This window comes from Crocodylus siamensis, chromosome 1 (assembly GCF_052110815.1).
Source record: "Crocodylus siamensis isolate JL-2025a chromosome 1, ASM5211081v1, whole genome shotgun sequence".
Taxonomy (NCBI): domain Eukaryota; kingdom Metazoa; phylum Chordata; order Crocodylia; family Crocodylidae; genus Crocodylus; species Crocodylus siamensis.
In genome coordinates, this window is record NC_143395.1 from 362,903,646 (window position 1) to 362,924,007 (window position 20,362).

Here is a 20,362-nt window from a genome sequence, read left to right on the forward strand (position 1 = left end):
GAGCAGGAGGCTGTCATGGCACTCCCCCTTTGATGAGCAGTTGTTTTTAATGAATTGCTTTTAACCAGTCGAGCACACGCAGCAATTTGTATGTATACCAAGCCATTCTGTAAGATCTCTGAAAGTGTGCTTCCTTCCTCCTTTGCTGACATGCTTCTCAATGAATTCTTTGCTGCCTTCAAAACACTATTAGTTGAACTCATAATCTGACTGAGGTCACTGACCTTTATTGTCTTCTGTCTTCTTCATTTACGTCACTTGTTCTTCATGGTGGCTAATAAGAGGCAGGATCATCCTCTTAGCAGCAGTAGGGAAGCTGTAGATGAAAGTAAGCCTATGATTTTACTGTGGCAATCAGTAATATGTTACCAGGGTGGAGTTAATTTTAGAGCAAAAAAACAAAATAACTTCTTTCATGAGGGTCAAGGATGCTGTGAAACAGTTTTAAGGATTCCTGGCCAGCATCACTTTCAGGGATACCTTTGTGTGAGGAGTTACTGAGCCTCTCATTTATATCTGAACTTAACTTGTAAATGAGTTAAAGTGGAAATTTCATCCTCTGCTTTTTGCAGGCTATAGAGAGTCTGAAAGCAAGACTGCTCACCTCTGTGAGCTGGGGCCTCCACTCTACTATGTACCGGTGCAACAGGTTGTGGCAGAGTAAGTTGACAGGGTGGGGACAGAACAGGGTTGTTGGATCTTTATCTACATGAATCAACCAGTCTGTCCACATTGTGTGCAAGGAGAAAGTGGGGAATAATGCTACTCACATCATCAGGGGCTTCTGAAGGGTCAGAGTGAGTGTCCTATGCCAGAAGGGGGTAAAGCGAGTTGCTATTCATTGGGTGCATCTACATGAGTTGTTTACTCCAGAATTGCCTAATTAGCTCAAGAGTAAACATCTTGCATCTACACACGCAATGCTATTAGGACAGAGGAAACTAATTAACTCCACAGCAGGTTAGTACTTGTAAACACAAGTACAATCCTGCTGCAGAGTTTTTTACTCCATAGCAACTCACATGTCAATGCTGCCCTGGCTGGATGGGGAATGAGGGTGCTTTAGTGTGGGGATGCCTGCTAGCTACCTCTGTATTGAAGCACCCTTGTGCCCTAGCCAGCCCTTTTGCAGCACATTGAACAAGGTCATAGCAGCCCTGGGCTGGCAGACTGACCCCCCAGACCCTCTGCAAGCTGGGGCTGATCCAACCCAGCTCAATGTGCTGTGGTCCCAGGCGCATGTGCAAATAGCACACTTGGGAGGAATAAACTCTGGCAAGATATGCTCTGGAGTTTATGACATGTGTAACATGCCCATTGATTTGCATTCAGTCTCTATAGCTGTCAGCCCAGCAGCCATACACTGACTTCCTAGATGAAGGTGTTTCTTGGCCAGTAATTCCACAGGCTGTATTTCATGGAACATACCTAGCAAACAGACTGGGTCTAGATCTGGAGATTTGAACACCTTGATGTTCTGAGAAGCTCTGCTTCTTATACTAATATGGTAGGATCTGAGGAGAACATTTGGAAATTGCCAGGATTATTGGATACTTGGAAGAGCAATCACTGTCAACCAACAGCAGCATTCTTCTGAAAGCAATTCAGAGTCACATTGTTTGACTTACGTTTCTTTCCCCTCCCTGCCAGAATCATAAGACCACAGTCTCCAAAATATTCCTCCAAGGTATGAAGTTGGTTGAGAGCAATATTTGGCCTCTACTCTGTAGTCTTGGCAAGTTACTTGATCTTTCTCTGCCTCAGTTCCTCTCTGCAAATGTACATAGTAACATATCCTTCCACCTACCCTTACCTTCCTTGTCTACTTTGACTGTAAGCTCTGCAGTACAGGCACTGCTTCTTATTATATGTTTGCATACTGCCTATTATGATATACCCTTAGCTATAATCTTAACATAAATGTTAGTAAAAGCCATATATATCATATGTTTAACATTAATTGTACAGACTGACAACCAAGGTTTAGTTTCTCTTTTCTCTTGAGATAATCATGTTAATGGTGCAATAGAAGTTTGCTCCGTACTTCATCTTTAATGAAAGATACCAAGAATAGATTCCAGAAGTTGCTTATGTTTAAGAAAGTTGCTCATAAAACAGGCAGTTACAAAAAATCTCCATCACTTAAGTAATGTAGGTGTGAGGGGGAAGATGCTAGAATGAGTTCTCACAATGCTGAAAATCAAAACAAAGACCTTGGGTTTGCTATTAGCCTTTTAACAAGGGAAGGAGAACAAGGTAAAATCATCACGTTTGTTTCTTACTGATCACAGCCCCAATTTGGACATAGCGCTGGTCTTAAATAATCCACAAGTCTCTTCCTCATTTTTTTAAAATATGTGGTATAAAACCATGATGCGATTTTCCCAAGCTTAACAGAAGGCAGGGAAATTAGAACAGCTATTTCACATAGAAAGTAAATCCCTTAATAGCCAATCTTTTTGAGGAAAATAGAAATTATTATCTTGACCTGGCCAAGTGCAATCATCTCTTCCATTGGAATAATTTCTGTGGGCAGACCCACAGCCTTACAGCACTAAGGGATAAATCAAAAGACCACCGTGTGCGCTGGAAAGGTTACAGTCCACTGCTTTATAGCATGGTGATGTTTTGCCAATCCATATAAAGTTACATTATTTCCATAATCCATGCACTATGCCTAAGAGTTAAGTCTGAGCAACCCAAACACCAGTGGGTGTGACAGTCATGTGGCAAATACCTGACTCAAAAATATTTACCACAAAATTTAAGTTGCTCATATATTTTTAAACTGGCAGACACAACAAACAGGACTGGACTTTATTGGTCAAATGCTTACCCCACCAAAGCAAAGTGTCAGGTCCACTAAATTCTGTTACTAACTGTGGTGCCAATCTTTGCTAACTTCTCAGCCTTGGGTTTCCTCTATTTTAAACAATTGTATTTTCAGGATTGTCAAATGTAGTTTCATTAACAGAAAAATTCCAATTGGCTTCTGTTGGACCAGTATTTGGTTAACTGTCATGAACATATATTTTAGTTCAAACAGGTAATAAATATAGGACAAAGAGTAGGAGGGTTGGGTAAATGGGCTAAAATAACTATTGCCCTCTAAACACTTAAGAGATTTGTAGAATAAGGGCATTTGATACACATAGCTTTCCAGTCTACATGAAATCAATGAGACTATTCTTACATATAAGATTAAACCCATATTTAAGTATTTGCAGTATATGGCTGGGTCCACACAAGCACAGCCATGCGGTATGAGGCGCTGCAGACATGTCTGTAGTGTCACATACTGCATATTCAGCTGTTTTCTGCACTGTAAAGTAGCAGCATGGGGAGGGGGGAGTTGAACCTGGGAGATCCCAGGGTCAAAAAAAACCATGCAAAAAATAAGCAGAGCAGCACACATGGTGGCAGCGTGCACTGTTCAAACCCGGAGCCTGGCCAGGCAGAGGACCCCAGGTAAAGCTGCTGGGGCCAGCTCAGTACTGGCCCCAGCCTCCCCTACCCCACATGGGGTAACCTGCCATGCGCCACAGGGTGTGTGTCATTGGTGTTCCCCAGGGACAAGAAGCAGTGGTACACCCTGTGCTGCTGCTATTAGTCCCCAGGGAAACAAATGTCCATGCACATGTGGACACGGCCTATGGGTCCTTTGTTGGAGCAAGAAAGGTCACCAGCTATCACTGTTATCAGGAGCCATATAAATTCTAGCCTGAATATAGAAATACGCAGATCGTGGGAAACATTTTTTTCTAATGTGGGATGAAATTCTTTAAAATGTGAAGCACATTATAAAATCATCCTTAGATGCAGTTGCTGCCCACAGGTTGTACCAACTCAAGAAAGCCAAAATGTTTCACTGGATAACTATTACCAATCCACCTTATCATCAAGGTACTAAATTTATTACACGTTAATAATTAACCCAACTTTGATGTAACTAAATTCCTTAGTAATTTTTTTTTTTTAGTCTTAGAAGTGTATTTTTCACAGATTATAAACACTTTGGAACAGGAAATCAATCTTCATTATTATATGTGTGTGTCACGGAGGCACTGGGGTGCTCCATGCCTAAGAAGGAGATAAGGTGAGCTGTCAGTCACCAGGGTAGCTCAGGTGCGGATTGTCAGAGCTGCCAATCAACAGGGCAGTGCAGCTGCAGGTTGCTAGGGCAACCAGCCGGTCAGGTGACCGGAAGGGGGCAGGGCCGGGCCCTTTATAACAGCTCAGGCCTGGGCCCAGTAGCAGTTCCCTTCTGGCAGCCGCAGCCGCAGCCGCAGCCGCAGCCGCAGCCGCAGCCGCAGCCGCTGCCGCTCTGCGGCTCAGCTGAGTGGCCTGAATTGGTAGTGGCAGCATTGTGGTGCTGACTGGCTGCGATGATGCTGGGGATGAGAGCACCTTGATGAGAGGTATGGTTGGAGGCCCTGGTGGGGGGGGCTCAGTGTTTATGTTATGAGCAGGAGGCTCTGTGTTTTATGTTGAAGCCAGGTGGCTGGCGTTTTGGTTATAATTATACCGGAGGACCGGGTGAGGCTGTAGGGGAGTGAGGAGGCCTCAGGGGGCTCCCTAGCAGCCTGGAGGTTCCCAGTGCCCAGTAGGGGCACGGTGCCAGTGGGGCACTACAGTTTGCGTCGGAGAGGCACGGTGTCGGTGCCAGAGAGAGGTGCGGTGTTTGCCCAGTGGGGCAAAAGACCCAGAGAAGGGTCAAGGGGGCCAGGCATGGCTGCGGCCACCTGAGCCCCAAGTGCGAGGAGCACGGTATAGGCCCAGAGGCAGGGCAACCGCCATGGGGAGCACGGCGTGGGCCCTAGAAAGGGCAAGGCCCCAGAGGGGGACAGAGAGAGTGTGCGGAGAGAGCAGCGCGGGCCCAGAGGCAGGGCAACGGCCGCGGAAAGCGCGGCATGGGCCCTAGAGGGGGCAAGGCTCCAGAGGGGCAGAGGGCACGCGCAGAGAGCGCGGCGCATGCCCAGAGGCAGGGCAATGGCCGCGGAGAGGGCAAGGCTCCAGAGGGGGCAGAGAGCGTGTGCAAGAAGCGCAGGCGTGGGCCCAGAAGGGGGGGCAACGGCCATGGATAGGGCGGCAGAGACCCGAGAGGGGCGAGAGGCACCGGAGGCACGGTAGAGGCCCTGAGAAGGGCGCAAAAGCCCAGAGGTGGGCGATTTAGGCCCCAGAGCGGGGGAGTGGGCAGAGAGCCAGGCCCAAGGGCCGGCGGTGTCAAGCCAGGCCCAGGGACACCAGGCGGGTGATGAGCCCGGGGTGCTAGAGAGAGCACCAGAGGGTAAGGGACCGCACAACGTCCCACGCATACCCCTTAAGGGAGTAGGGGCAGGACCATTACGTACCGTTCACCAGGGAGATAAAGGCAGCCTCCCATTTAAAACTCATTTAAGATCAAAGTCGTGGCAGGTGAGAATCTGAGGGTGCTGAGTCTACCTTGAGTGATGGTAGGGGGTGCTAGGGAGTTCACGGCTGCTCCTAGGCCCCACCCCCTCACAGTGTGCATACAAGTTTTTTTACAAAATGAGGCTCTAATCTCTCATGGGAGCTTTCAAGTACTACCCACAAGAAATACTGGCAGTTTGTTAAGAGTTTTCATATTCCTATTTCATATTATTCTGTCATGTGCAGAGTTGTTTGCGGATACTTCCTAAACTGTGGCAGTACAGAGAAAATTCACATATATGAAATTTTGTATTTGTAAGTGATGCAGAAAAACACAGGGACCAAATTTTGCTCTTTAATTGTGTCACATGAGAACAACTGCCAGAGAAATAACAAAATTTTATTATTGAAATCTTATGTTGGTCTAAAACTTTAATTCTAATGCATACCTTGATTTCAACTGGATATAATCCAGGGCAGAATATCGTTTATAATAAAGGCAAACCATTATGTGGGTATTCACAGCAGCTACTAATTAGCTATATAATTAATTGAAATCAAAAGATAGCTAACTTTTAATGAATAACTTCGTAAACAATTTGGCACTCTCTTTGTGAGTTGTTTTGTCTTTGTGACTTGTGATTTTTGATTATTTTTATTTATTTTTGTTCCCAAATCCCAGCTTAAAACCAGACTCTCATTGGCAACCCTTTTCTTTTTTTGCGTGCAAGTGATTTTCAGCAGCCTGAAAAGACTAAGACTTAATTTTTAATGTCTGGGATCATTTATGTTCAAAATAGCAATGTGTATCTTCTACATATGTATTTTTGCTAACTCTTTTATAAAAATAAAAGAGTTGTCTTTGCCATTGGTACCCACACTCAAGATAATGCTGAACTAATTAAGAAGTCATTGAGGAAGACAGTCTGTTCTGAGGCCATTAAAAATTGGAGATGCCATTAGGATCCCATTGCACTATGGGAACATGAAGAAGTCACTTGGATTATTTCATCAGATGCCATTCTACTCAATTTCACAAGAAAATTTCAAGGCACGCCCATAGAGATTTCATCACTATTAAATTAAAGTGAAGCCAAACTGGCGCCTCTGAGCATTTATATTGCCATTAAGCATTGAAATACATTTGTCTTAAGTTTCAATGATGCGCTGACACAAACCCAGTTTCTAGGAATTTGACGTGTAAACTACCAGATCACATTTACCTCAGTTTTGGTGGGGGTGGTGTTCATTTGTTGAGTAGATTAATCCTGATTCTCAGCCTTGTACAGATGCAGAGCCACCTGGAGATGCAAAAATAAGGAGTGGCCCCCAGTGCCTCAAATAATCTTCCTTCTAACCCTACCAGTGCTATCAGATGATGCCACTACTATGTTCTTCTTCTCTGCGGTAATTTCTATGCCGTTGGTAAGAGAAATGTCTGCCTCAATCCTCCTAATGTAGTCAAAGGATCCTGCTTTTCTTCCTAGCTGTCTTTACTGTACTGAAAAATCTGCTATTCTCCTCCTTCTATGAAGGATCAACTCACTACCTTCATATGTAAGTTTTCCTGTATTTATAAAGCCCAAAGGAACCATCATGATCCATCAAGGCAACAACATCTCTAAATGAATTCTTGTTCAAAGCAGAACATCTTTTATAGAAAAGAATTGAATCTTGATTTAAAAACTGCTAGTGATGGAGAGTCCACCACAATTTGGTAAGTTAATTCAATGGTTAATTACCCTCTCTTCTAAAATTTCTATTTTGGTTAACTTCAATATCCAGCCATCAGTTCTTCCTAAACCTTTACTTACTGGACTGGAGAGCCCCATTATTTTAAAGTTTTGTTCCCTAGGCTGAAACACAGTGATCAAATTACCCCTTAATCATCTCTTGCTGAAGATAAACAGATTATGATCCTGAAGTTTTTAAGGTATGTGGAATCTGCATCCCTGGAAATTTTTAAGAGCAGACATTTGGCTGGGATGGTTACTCGAGGAAAACCCTGCCTTGAGCAGGAGCCTGGGTTAAACCACCTCATGTGGTCCCTTCCAACCCTACTTTTCTATGCTTCTGTGTTTTCCATTCTTTAATCATTCCTGTGTTCTTCCTTGATTGGTCTCCACTTTAATCCACATCCTTCTTGAATTGTGGACACTGCAGTGGGATGCAGTATTTTAGAGGAGGTTACACTGGTACCAATACAGAGGAAATATAATTAAATATAATTCTTGTAGACTTATGTAAGATTTTGTTTGTTGATACATCCAAATATTGTATTAGCCTTTTGAACTGAAAATTGCACTAAGAGCTGATGTTTATGACCCTTATGATTGTTCAGAGTCACTATTTTCCACAGTAGAGTCCTGCATGCTGTTCACGTAACTTAGGTTTATTGTTCTTTGTTGCACTGAAGACCCCATACTGCCCAGAGGGAACTTCTATGAAAGAGTATTTAGTAATCATTGACCTCCATCCATAAACTGTTTCTGCTTCCCACAGTACTGGATCACAGTGATCATTCCAAACGTCTTTTCTAAACCTCCACTATCCTGTATGCTTACCAATGCAACGGGCTTATAGTGATGGGCAGGGCTCAGGGTTTGCTCCCCAGTGGGAATCGGATCTCTTCTCTCTCATGAAAGGCCAACACACGCTCCTTTTCCGTCTGTTTGTGGAGATGCAGTGCCCGTCTTTGTCAAAGGCAAATGTGGTGTGTGAGTGGTAAGTATCACTGAAGAGTTTTATTTCAGGTTGTCATTTCCTTGATTTTAATGGTTTGAGTGGTTGAATTTTGCCTTGGCTCTACCTGGCCTTATACTGAACAAAGCTTTTGTGTGACCAAAACTGTTTCTTATTTGCTCTTTCACTGATGGGGCAGCTGTCTGTCTGGGGCCCTGCCCAGAATACACTGAGCTAGATACATTTATCACATATGTGTTTGCTCTGACCACCATACAGGTACTTTTCTCCCAGCCTCTCCACCTCCATAATCTATTTCAGTCCTTGGAAGTAGACTTCATGGTTGGCTGAACCTCCTGGCTATCATTCAATTCTCTTCCCACTTCTTGCTGCTCTACTAAGTAAATGACCACCCTGTCACCCGAGTTCTCAGTGAGGGTATATTTAGTACTGCTAGTGACAGCTCCATGTGTGGACATGATATGCAGCTAAGTGACAGAAGAGTAAAACATTCTACCTGCAGATTTCCAAGGGGTCTTTTGACATGTAGGGAAGAATGACCTTGTTTCCTCTTGAGGAAAGGAGCTGCATGCACACCTCCTGTGCAGTTCCCTGCCCCAGCCTCTGGTGATTCTCACAGTTCAGGATCATTAAGAGTTACTGGCTGAATTGGTACGCACCCCACACTTCTATGCTGAGGGATCTACAATGTGTTTTTCTTCAATGAAAGAGCCTATGGCAGATGGAGAGAGGAGTTCATAGCCATTAGACGGTAACAACCCCAATAATCCTGTGCCCTGACACAGGGACTGCTGTAGTTTAATCGTAGCTTGAAATGGCAGACTGATTTAGCAGTCTGTGCTACCTTCCTCATCTAACCTACCATCCTCAACACACCCTCTCTCCTTTATTTAATGAACAGGGTGATTTCAGGGCTTGTCAAATTCCATCCAACACTCCCTGACTCAGCAAATGGAAATCAAATGTCATCTTTCACCAGCTCCGGATTGTAGGGGGGAAACTGCCATTTTCACATGACTCTAGGAAATTCACTCAATCAGGTCAATGAGACTTAGCCAGTAGTGTTCAACAAAGCTGCAATATAACCCATATTAAAACAAACCCAAAAGTGGAGCCTTCTGCTTACAGTTGCTCATTTCTGATTTTTTTTTGTTCTAGTAAACAGGACAGTGAAAAATGAAAGTGCATTATAACAGTGGAAAAAGGTAATGCAGTGATGGGATTTGAACCTTCCTGTAATGCCAGTGTTTCCAGAATGACAGGAACTATTAATAACCGTAGACATTCCCAATTCCCTATGTACAGTCATGGCTGTACCCAGAAAATAATTTTGGTAGGCAAGAAACTCCAGTCCAAGCCTAATGAACATGTCAGAAGTTAAATTTAATATATTAATCCTGGATGAACAAAAAAACTGAAAGAATCACCACTTTATCAGAGACCTCATGATTCATCAGAGAGTCAGTGGCAACTTCTGACAACAATGGAAAAAAAAGCCTTCCACAAAAAAACAGTGGTTTTTAACTCTTATAGTCAGCTCTTGTTAATTTTGATCCTGAGACCACAATAAAAATATACAACTGCTTCACAGAGGAGAGCATTAAGCATTTGTGCATATATGAATGTACAAACTCACATGTGTACCTATGCACATGTGTATACGTGTAATAGCTTTTAGAAAGGCTACTGAACAGCCATTAGATGGTAACATCCATTAGTTAATACTGATTTGGACTGTATTGACCAAGCCACCTAAAAATGTGTAGTGCTGTTTGAACATCACTGTTTGACATTTGAAAACCAAAATGCTGGAATTTGAACTGGGGTTCTCCATCTACACACATAGGTACTTGTGCTAAAAGGAACTTTTCTGTCTCCAGAATGGCATTGGTTGATCTGTATTTCTTCAAAATGGTATCCTTAATGACAATAATTTGCTCACAATAGATCTAAGATGAGATTTTTGAAGGGAATTCTACAAAAGGTGGAAACTTAGCCATATTACTAACAATGACTATAAGACTTTGGTGTAGGAGCATGGAGTAGCAAAATCAAAAAAACCGAAGGACAATACAGGTATAGCTAGCAAAGGACATAAAAGGTAGCAAAGAAAGTGAATGAGGAGGAGAAGATAATAACATGGAGAAGGCTGAAGTGCTCTTTTTTTTTTTTTTATTTCCGTGCCCAGTCAAGATGAGCTTATCACACAGTGAACACATTTACTAACAAGGACACCCAGCTACTCACTCACCCAAGAGAATGGAAAGAACAAGGGATGGATCATTTAAATAAACAAGATGTTTTCAAACCAGAAAAGCCACAGGATTAATCCTAGTGAACCCAAGTAATCGGCTGAGATAACTGCAAAACCATAGGGTATTATCTTGGAGAACTCTTGGAGGTCAAGTGAGGTCTCAGAAGAACTGGAAAAAAGATTAAATATAGTCATTATCATCCTCCTATCGAGGGATTGCTAGTCTTTCAGTACATACGGAAGCCATCAGTGAATCCAGAGATGATTCAAGAGGCCCATCCAAAACCTGCTTATTTGACTACAGACATGGCAAACAGTCCCGGGAAGGAGTGGATCCTGATGATGTTGGGTCACAGCTCTTTCACTTTGCCTACCTTGTCTATCCACCTTCATAGTAAGTTGAGCTTGCTTGAAATGACTCATGCCAGAAATCCAGGAAATTACAGACTAATCAGTCTAACTTTGATATCTAGAAAAACAAAAGAACTATCTTCAAATAACGTATGTCTAAGCACCTAAAGGATAACAAAGTGAGAACTAATATCCAACATGGATTTGTCAAGAGCAAGTACTGCCTAACAACCCACTAAGATGTGGGGGGATGTGGGCACACTAGAAGGAAGCAACAGGCTACAATCAGACCTAGACAGGTTACAAGGGTGGGCAGACAAGAATAGGATGGGATTCAACACAGACAAGTGCAAAGTGATGCACCTGGGGAGGAACAACCAGCACCATACCTACAGGCTGGGGAACTCCCTTCTTGTCAGCACAGAGGTGGAAAAGGATCTCGGAGTCATCATTGACTCCAAGATGAACATGGGCCAGCAGTGTGGGGACGCAGTCAGGAAGGCCAACCGTACCTTGGCATGCATCCACAGATGCATCTCGAGGAGGTCCAAAGAGGTGAGCCTCTCCCTCTATGCGGCACTAGTCAGGCCACAGCTGGAGTACTGCGTCCAGTTCTGGGCGCCACACTTCAAGAGGGTTGCCGACAGCATGGAGAGGGTCCAGAGGAGGGCCACTCGCATGATCAGGGGACAACAGGGCAGGCCCTATGAGGAGAGGCTACGGGACCTGAACCTGTTCAGCCTTCAAAAGAGAAGGCTGAGGGGGGATTTAGTGGCCTGTTATAAACTAGTCAGAGGGGACCAGCAGGCATTGGGAGAGTCCCTGTTCCCCCGAGCACTGCCAGGAGTGACCAGGAATAACGGTCACAAGCTAGCAGAGGGTAGATTTAGGTTAGATATCAGGAGGCGCTACTTCACGGTCAGGGCGGCTAGGGTCTGGAACCAACCTCCAAGAGAAGTGGTGCTGGCTCCTACCCTGGGGGTTTTTTAAGAGGAGGTTAGATGAACACCTTGCTGGGGTCGTTTGACCCCAGTACTCTTTCCTGCCATGGCAGGGGGTTGGACTAGATGATCTACTCAGGTCCCTTCCGACCCTAGAAACTATGAAACCCTGATTTATTTCTATGACAAGGTTACAGGCATTGTAGACAGTGAGAGGACAGTGGAGGTGTTATACCTTGGTGTTTTTCCCATGACATTCTCATAAATAAGTCAAAGAAATACAGTCTAAATGGAACTACTATAGGGCAGATGTAAAAGTGGTTGGATAATTTGCTTTCCAGGAGGAGTAATCAATGAAATAAAGTGAAATTAATAGGAGGCATCTCTTCCAAAACTGTTCAATATTTTCAATGATGATTTGGAAGACACAATTGAGCATATATTTATTAAATTTGCTGGTTTCCCCAAGATGGATAAGATAGCAGATATTTAGAGATCAGGATTCAAAGTGACCTTGATAAATTGGAAAAGTGGTTCTGAAATAAATAGGATTAAATTCAGCAAGGACAAGTGTAAAGTCCTTCACCTAGGAGGGAACAATAAAATGTAAAATATAAAATAGTGACTGACTAGCTAGGCTGCAGTACTTCCAGAAAGAACATCTGGGTTGTAGTGAACTGAAAGCTGAATATAAGTCAACAATGAACTAGGGTTGAATATAAGTTGATTCTATACTGGGACATATTATTAACTGGAGTAGCATATACTAGTCATGGGAAGCTATTCCTTCATGCTATTCAGGACAATAGAGGCTTCATGTAGAGTACTGTGTCCAGTTTTGGGCACTGTATTTCAAGAAGGACATGGACAAGCAGGAAAGAATCTGGCAGGTGGGGGGGGGAAGGAGGGGCAACAAAATTAGAAATATAAAACCATGATATTTAAGGAAAAGTTGAAGTTGGGATTATTTATTCAAAAGAACAAAAGAGTCATTGGGGATTTAGTAAGAGTCTTTGAATACAAAAAATATTTCCTATGAAGAGGATGGTGATCAACTGTTTTCTTTGTTCCCAGAGCACTGATACAGTAGTAGTAGGCTTATAGTGCAACATGGAAGATTTAGTTTGAAGAATTTTCTAATAATGACAGTGGTTAAGCACTGGAACAGATTATCAGGGAGGTTGTGGAATCTGTCATTGGAAGTTTTTAAGTATAGGTCAGACATGTTTTCCTGGGATGGTTTAGGCAAGCAAGTTCATATCTTCAGTAAGGGGTGAAAACAAATGATCTCCTGAGGTCCCCCCTAGCCTGCTCTTATTAAGATTCATTTTGATCCAAAGTTTTTAGACAACTTTGAAAATTGCAACCAGGGGTGAGAGAGAACCAAAAAACAGCCTTTACTGTTTCAACGGCACTGCAGTGATCATAATACTGTTAAGTTTTGAAAACTTGCTTATGAACAGCAGAAGGAGCCAGGATTCAGGGGAGTCCAACGACTCAGTAAAATTTTTCTCTTTTTTTTTTATGGGAAAGTACAGTATTGAAACTATTTCTTCTTTTTTAAACTCTTGGGTTTTGTTTCCATTTATCTGTTCAATTTTACTACTGAAATGCAGTTTGGAAGAGATTCATATAACAGAGATTTAGAAAATGTCCGTGTTTTGAAACATACACACAGGCTTTGGAGCTTTATTTATGTTTTTTAGAAGTTTTGTATTTGGGAGCTTTTAAAACTGTAGCCAATAAACCTCTTTCTGAAATACAACCATTCCAAAATGCTTTCCATTTTCCATAAAGGCTGTTGCTGTGATCTACCCTACTTGGTTTGGGAAATGTCTGTTTTTGAAAATGTATATTCAATACTCAACATTCTCCACATTGTTTCATTTAAAATAGGACTAGGAGGGACACAACACCTGTACGGTTACAAGAACACGCTTTAAAAGCTATGTCCTGTTCTTATGGGGAATGTGATAATAATAACCAAGTATTTTGTAGGGCTTAAAGTCCAGTTCAGGAAGCTAATTGTTAAGGATAGTACGAGAGTTGTGATGTGGAGTAACAGGATCAAACCAAGCAAAGGAAAATTACAATCTAACATCCTGAAACAGCAAAGTCAGCTAAATTTCTCACTAGTGCCTCAGGGGGACTGGTGGAGAATCCAGTGACTAAGTCATTAAATGGAATTGGATAAAGCACTAGCAAGTGTGTTGTCTGTATGAAGGTCCTACTTAAAGATGGGTTAGACCTCCCTTGTCTCTCTTGCTCACCTTTACTCAGACTACCTTTTATACCTAGAGCATCCTCCTAATTATAGCCTGACAAATACCTTTACACAGAAATCTATACCCCAGTTCCATGAAACATTCCAGCTATAGCACCCACTCACACTGTTTGCGTAAAAACTTTCCTTTCTGCCCCATATAATTAGACAGCAGCAGTAAGATGTATGACGCCATATAAAAACTCTAAAAGTTTTCCTTCTCTAAAGTGCATTAGTCAAGGCTTTCCCTCCCATGGGTAAGTCCAGAGAGGTGGGGAAATGTACTGAATCACAGCACTAAAACCACAGCTTGTTCTCCCTGGCACGTTTAAGGACCTGGGCTGAGTGGAGGAAACAGCAGCATAGTTTAGCAATCACACCGGAGAATGTGGCTGGGCCTCAGCCCTATGTGACTTCCAGCAGTCCTCAGACAAACTCCTAGTGGAGTGAACAATAGCTCTGCTCCAGAAAGGAAGGGAAAGTTGAACTTTATAGAACTCTGAAAGTACTTGTGCCCCTATCTTGGATGGGTAAATTTTCCCAGTTGGAATAGAAATTGATAATAGACAGGTGTTTTCCTAAGGTAATTTTTTTTTCTATAGTGTGCCCAGGCTGCAGTGTTACCAAATTTGAAAAATGGAAATGCCATACCAGAACCCCCAAACAGCAATATTTAATGGAAAATCATTGTATCTCACAAACTTGTAAGAATATGCAAATGCCAGTGGCTTATCTTAATATGATCACATAGCAGCAAACATTTTCATCCTTCCTTCATGTTTTAGACCTTTAATATCTCAAGTCAGATTCCACTTGGGATTCCCCACTCCTTCCCCCCCCCACCAGCTGCTACATGTTCACCATTACCAGATCTGTATAACATGTCTCTAAGCAGGGCCATGCCTATAAGGGTCAAAACAAAACCAACTTAAGGTTGCTGGATGGGAATTAATAAAATATGATAAATTTCTTTCAAAGGAAGATACTCTTTGGATCTTCCTGAACTGTATTCCATATACTCCTTACTTGCATCCTGCTACAATGACAATGCAGGCAAAACAGGAATGTTCTGACCATCTTTTCAATATCCAATTTCATATGGTACAAGGGTTCAATTTACTGGGCATATCCAACAACACCTTGCAACATGGCACAGTCCCGAATCCCTGAACAGCTGTAAGAAGAAATGGGATGCAGGCAAATTCCTTATCCCAGCCAAGAAACTACTATCCTGCCTCAAGAAGGAGCTACTCTGAGTGTCTCCTTCCTTCAAAAGTCCTCACACAGACTCCTAGCCAAACACAGGCAGCTTCTTCCCATAATAAAATTACACACCTGAATGCTTAAGGTCCAATTTTGTACCAGCCTAAAACTCAGGAAACCTACCCAACTTCTTGGGGTGAATTTTGAAGCCTAAGCTTGGCTTTGTGTTAACACAACGACTCTGAGAACAGCACCCAAGCTGGCAGCACCCAGTTTAAAGCTAGCTCAGGTATGTCTAAGCAAGTAGTAGTAACAACCATGAAGGCATGTTCCATGTTCACTATCATCCGGTGGCTCCAGGCATCAGTTTAGTCCCTTGTATGAGAGTCTTCTGCAAGGACAGTATGATGTGGTTGCCTCTGACAGCAGGAGACTGGATTCAGTGGCTGCCTATACACATGCTCAAAGGTGGTGGTAGTGGAGGCGTGCATTTTAATTAGAGTGGTTCCCAGGCAGCCACTGTAATTAAAATGCTGCAGCATCATGCATATTAAGCCCCTGCATGTTTAAAAATGGCCATGGGATGCTTTATCTAAACTTCATTCAATGGCCTTTATATAAAGCGCTCCTTGGCCATTTAAAAATATGCAGGAGCTTAATACATGTGATGCTGCAGTGATGCTAATTAGAACACAAAGGAGCACACGTATAAGCACCCAGTGACTCGGGAAGCCCTTTCCATCCTAAGTTCCTATTTCCCAGAAAGGACTTCCATAGTTTCTACTGGGGGCAAGTGTCTTACATGTTCCATGCAGGTGACTTTTTACATGCAGAAGTTATGTAGCTACAAAGGTTTGCAGAGTACCTTAATCCGATCCTTCTCTGTACATTGGAAATGCTGGTCTGCACAGGGAAAACCTGCAGCAGCTGCAGCCTACAATGGCTGTCTCCATTTTGCCAGCATTCAGGATTTCTTCCACAAGACCTGCTTCTGCACACATAGGGTCACAAGCTTCTGAAATGTCTCCCACTTTGACATATAGCCCTTACTTGCTTCCTGCTGCACTGACTTTGCAGGCAAAAATCATAAACAGTTCATCCCTCTGTGTTTCATATACTATAAGCTGGCAAATTTTAAAAATATAACCAGAGAGGGGCCCAGGAAAGACAGCTATGTTTTTTTTTACAATATACCTCAAAACAATAGAGCAGCTAGAATAGGTAAGGTGCTAAGATCCCAGGTGCACTTCTAGCACATTGCTCCAGTTGTGAATGCTAGTACAGGGGTATGAGAAGTGTGGCTGTGCTGCATGGAGGCTCACAGGTGGACTTGGCTTATCCAGATCCACATTCCTTGGTGCCTGGACCAGCTTAAACTTGGCAGTGAACACACCACTATTTGTGTAAGCTCCAGCCCTGCTTCTGTCAATGAATTGTCACCCATGGGCTACAACTATGCAAAATGGCTATAAGTAAGCCACTGCCATATGGTACACAATACAAAAACATGGAGCTGCATTACCAAGAGAGCTGACATACCAAGGCATCTGGCTCATATACTGCCACTGATGTATCAATGCATCCCCTAGGCAACTTTAATTACCTGACAGCAATTAGAGGCTACTCTTCCCGAGCAGAAATTCAAAGGATGGGTATCTGAGAAAATATTGCCTATCCTGCCAAGTGAACAAATATTAATATATACCAGTGTAAATGAATCTCCCTTGGGGTGGTGGATAGGACAGGGGAACCCACTTTTATTTTCCTTCCCTGTGACTCTTCTTTCTGTGAGAGTGTAAATACAGAGTGCATTTTATTTGGGCATGCCTGTGTAGGGTGCACACAGTAAAGCATAAATTCAATTTTTCATGTTCCATTCATAAACATTCCTTAACCAAGAACATACTTCATTCATCTTGGGAGACCATTCTCATATTCCCAGGTAAAGGTACCTTGGAAACCATGTGTAGCCCTATTATGAACTTATATTAATTGAGGGCTGACAGATCTGCTTGGTACTTTATGGTTATATAAGGGAGTACTTGTGGCTGCAATATTTTAAGAGAAAACTCACTGGAAAGTGGAGAGAGAGGCTAAAAGACACTATTTTGGTTTCAGAAATGCTGACCTCAGTGGTTCACTACACAGGGACAATTTGTAAATCACTCACTATCCCTAGAAAAATGTCAGCTAGTAATGTCAAAAGTAAAAAAGAGTTTTTCCTTTGTTATTAGCTAGGTATACTTTTTAAAGTCACACTTGTGATCCATTAAGAAGCACAAATCTGGTGTTAAAATCACCTCTCTATTGCATCAATGTGACTGTCTCAGTTTTTAAAACATTTTTCAGGTCTGAGGTAATAGTTTGTCTTCTTAATCTTCCTCCATCTGTCACCCTCAGGCCCTCAAAAGCAGCTACAGTTCTTGTAAACTGAGGAGTTAAAAAGAGAATTAAAAAAATATACTTTCAAAAAAATGATTTCAAAGTTATGTTTCTAAACTTCTATTGCATGCTGCATGATGCAGGAGACTTTCACTGTAGCTGAAATAAGTTTGGTTCACAGTGGGACTTTTTTATCATTATTAAGCTCTGTGATTCAGTTTAGCAAATCACAGGACAGAGAGATTAAGAGGGCATGATCTCTGATCCTATGTGTTTACAGTCTATGCTGGCCTGAAAATACACAAGCTGGAAGGTATCAGACATTTTGGACTGAAGATAGGACTTCAGGTAGAAGATAGGACTTTAGATAGAAACAGGCAAAACAGTGGGCCTGTTGAAGATCTATATCAAAGAGGGCTGGTGGGTTGTTAACAGGTCATTTAGGGGACAACCTGTAAGAGAATCCCAGTTTTCACCTGGAAAAAAGTGCCAGCACATTCCTAGCACTTTTTCTTGGGACAACAGGTATGAAACCAGACCAGCCTGGTGTGAAATCAGACCAACCTGGTTGCCTTCTATGACCAGGTCACAGAGAGTGGTGGTGGGCGGGTCCTGGAGGGACGTGGGCAGTGGAGTCCCCCAGCACTCGGTCCTTGGGTCTGCACTGTTCAATATCTTCATTGGCGACTTGGAGGAGAGGGTGAAAAGCACCTTGTTCAAATTCACAGATGACACTAAGTTGTGGGGAGAAGTGGGCATGCTAGAAGAGAGGGACAGGGTGCAACTAGATCTGGACAGGTTACAGAGGTGAGCGGGTGAGAACAGGAAGGGTTTCAGTACTGACAAGTGCAAGGTGCTGCACCTGGGGAGGAAGAACCAGCAACATATCTACAGGTTGGGGAACTCCCTTCTCGTCAGCACAGAGGCAGAAAAGGATCTTGGAGTCATTATTGATTCCAAGATGAATATGGGCCAGCAGTGTGAGGACGCGGTCAGTAAGGCTAACCGCACCTTATCATGCATCCACAGATGCATCATAAGCAAGTGCAAGGAGGTGATCCTCCCCCTCTATGCGACACTGGTCAGGCCGCAGCTAGAATACTGCATCCAGTTTTGGGAGCCACACTTCAGGAGGGATGTGGAAAACATAGAGAGGGTCCAGAAGAGGGCCACTCACATGACTGGGGGCAGCAGGGTAGGCCCTATGAAAAGAGGCTACGAGACCTGAACCTGTTCAGCCTCCACAAGAGAAGGCTGAGAGGGGATCTGGTGGCCGCCTACAAACTTGACAAGAGGAACCAGCAGGCAGGGAGAGTCCCTGTTGCCCCAAGCACCACCAGGAGTAACAAGGAATAATGGCCATAAGCTGATGGACAGTAGATTCAGGCTAGACATCAGGAAGCACTACTTCACTGTCAGGGCGGCTAGGAGCTGGAACCAACTTCCAAGGAAGTGGTGCTCGCCCCTACCCTGAGCGTCTTCAAAAGGAGGCTAGATAATCACCTAGCTGAGGTTATTTGACCCCAGCATTCTTTCCTGCCCGTGGCAGGGGGTTGGACTTGATGACCTGCTTAGGTCCCTTCCAACCCTACCAACTATGAAATTATGAAAATATAGATGATACTTAGATTGCTATGGGAGGCAAGAAATCATAGTTGTGTTCTATTCCTATACAATGAGGCTGGAGATTTGATACATAAAGACCCCATATATACCTATATCTAATGCAGTGGTTCTCAGCCTTTTTAAACTCAAGGTACCCCTCATTTGGCTCAAGGCACCCCTTGTTAGGACTTGAGGTACCCCTCAGAAAATGTCACCTCTTAGCTCCCCCTCATTTTTTGACTATGGAAAAATAATAGAGCAGTTTTTCTGTTGCAATGAACACAAGAAGACCACAACAGAGATCAGAATATTTTAACATTTTGAAAATCCCTATTGAAATCCCTGAGTTTATCTTGTGAATCGTGTTTGCACATCTAACAGTGCTAACATTGCATGGCACCCCAGGGCACTCTTAAAAGGATCTCAAGGCACCCCATGGTGCTGCAGCACCCTGGTTGAGAATCATTGGTCTAATGAATTAGTTACATGTGGAATGTATCCCAATAAAACTCTTACTAACCATTTCCCCATCCTTAAACTAGGCAGTATGATACTGCTGCTAGCAATGCAAAGGAAGAATCTGTTATGCTCAAGATGGACAACAGAAAAGCATTTTTCCCTTTTCTATAGCACCTCCCAAGGACAGGCTGGGCTAGGTGGGGAAAATAAAAGTGGTTCTGGCCTCCTACTTAAATAGACAGTAGAAGCAAGTGGAAAGGGAAACAGATCGTATGCTTTCCAAAACTACAGCAAGAAACAGATTCTCCCTGGCCTGCCTGGAGCTGGGGACATAATGCCCAAGCATGTCCTGTGCAAGCATGACATGCCAACCAAGATCGCTCTTGTGGTGTCACATACTTGTCCACAGCCTATTCAGTGTGAATCCAGCTCTTCTGCCCCAATTTAATTTGAAAAAAAAAAAAGTCACTCCCTCGGATATTAATGGAGGACCAGCCATTAAGGAACTGGCAGCCAGTTTTCAGAATTTGGTCCTTTTGTTTGCCAAATACTCTCTATTCACTGGAAGATGATGAAAGACATTTCTGTGATGTTGTGGCTGTCTTGTTCCTAGCAAACTGTTAATATCAGGGGAGGGAAGGAGAATTGGGGAGGAACCTGGAGGACTTACAACCCTTCTCCGTAGCTGAAAAGGAGGCCTAATTGGCTGGAACAGCTCTTTCCATTTCCCAGATGGGTACTTAAGTATGTGAAACCACTCTAATGGCAAGACCTGTTATTGTGCTGTTTTCCTTTTTGCTGACAAACACA

The 20,362-nt window shown here is 43.2% G+C and overlaps 1 long non-coding RNA gene across 1 annotated transcript in view; it reads right to left on the reverse strand.

The window, feature by feature from the left end:
• The window catches only part of LOC149874967 (uncharacterized), a 192,601-nt gene that overhangs the window by 141,050 nt on the left and 31,189 nt on the right, over positions 1–20,362 (reverse strand). Inside the window, exon 4 of the long non-coding RNA XR_016439994.1 lies at positions 225–316. This is a non-coding gene — a long non-coding RNA (uncharacterized LOC149874967). The remainder of the gene's footprint in view (positions 1–224; positions 317–20,362) is intronic.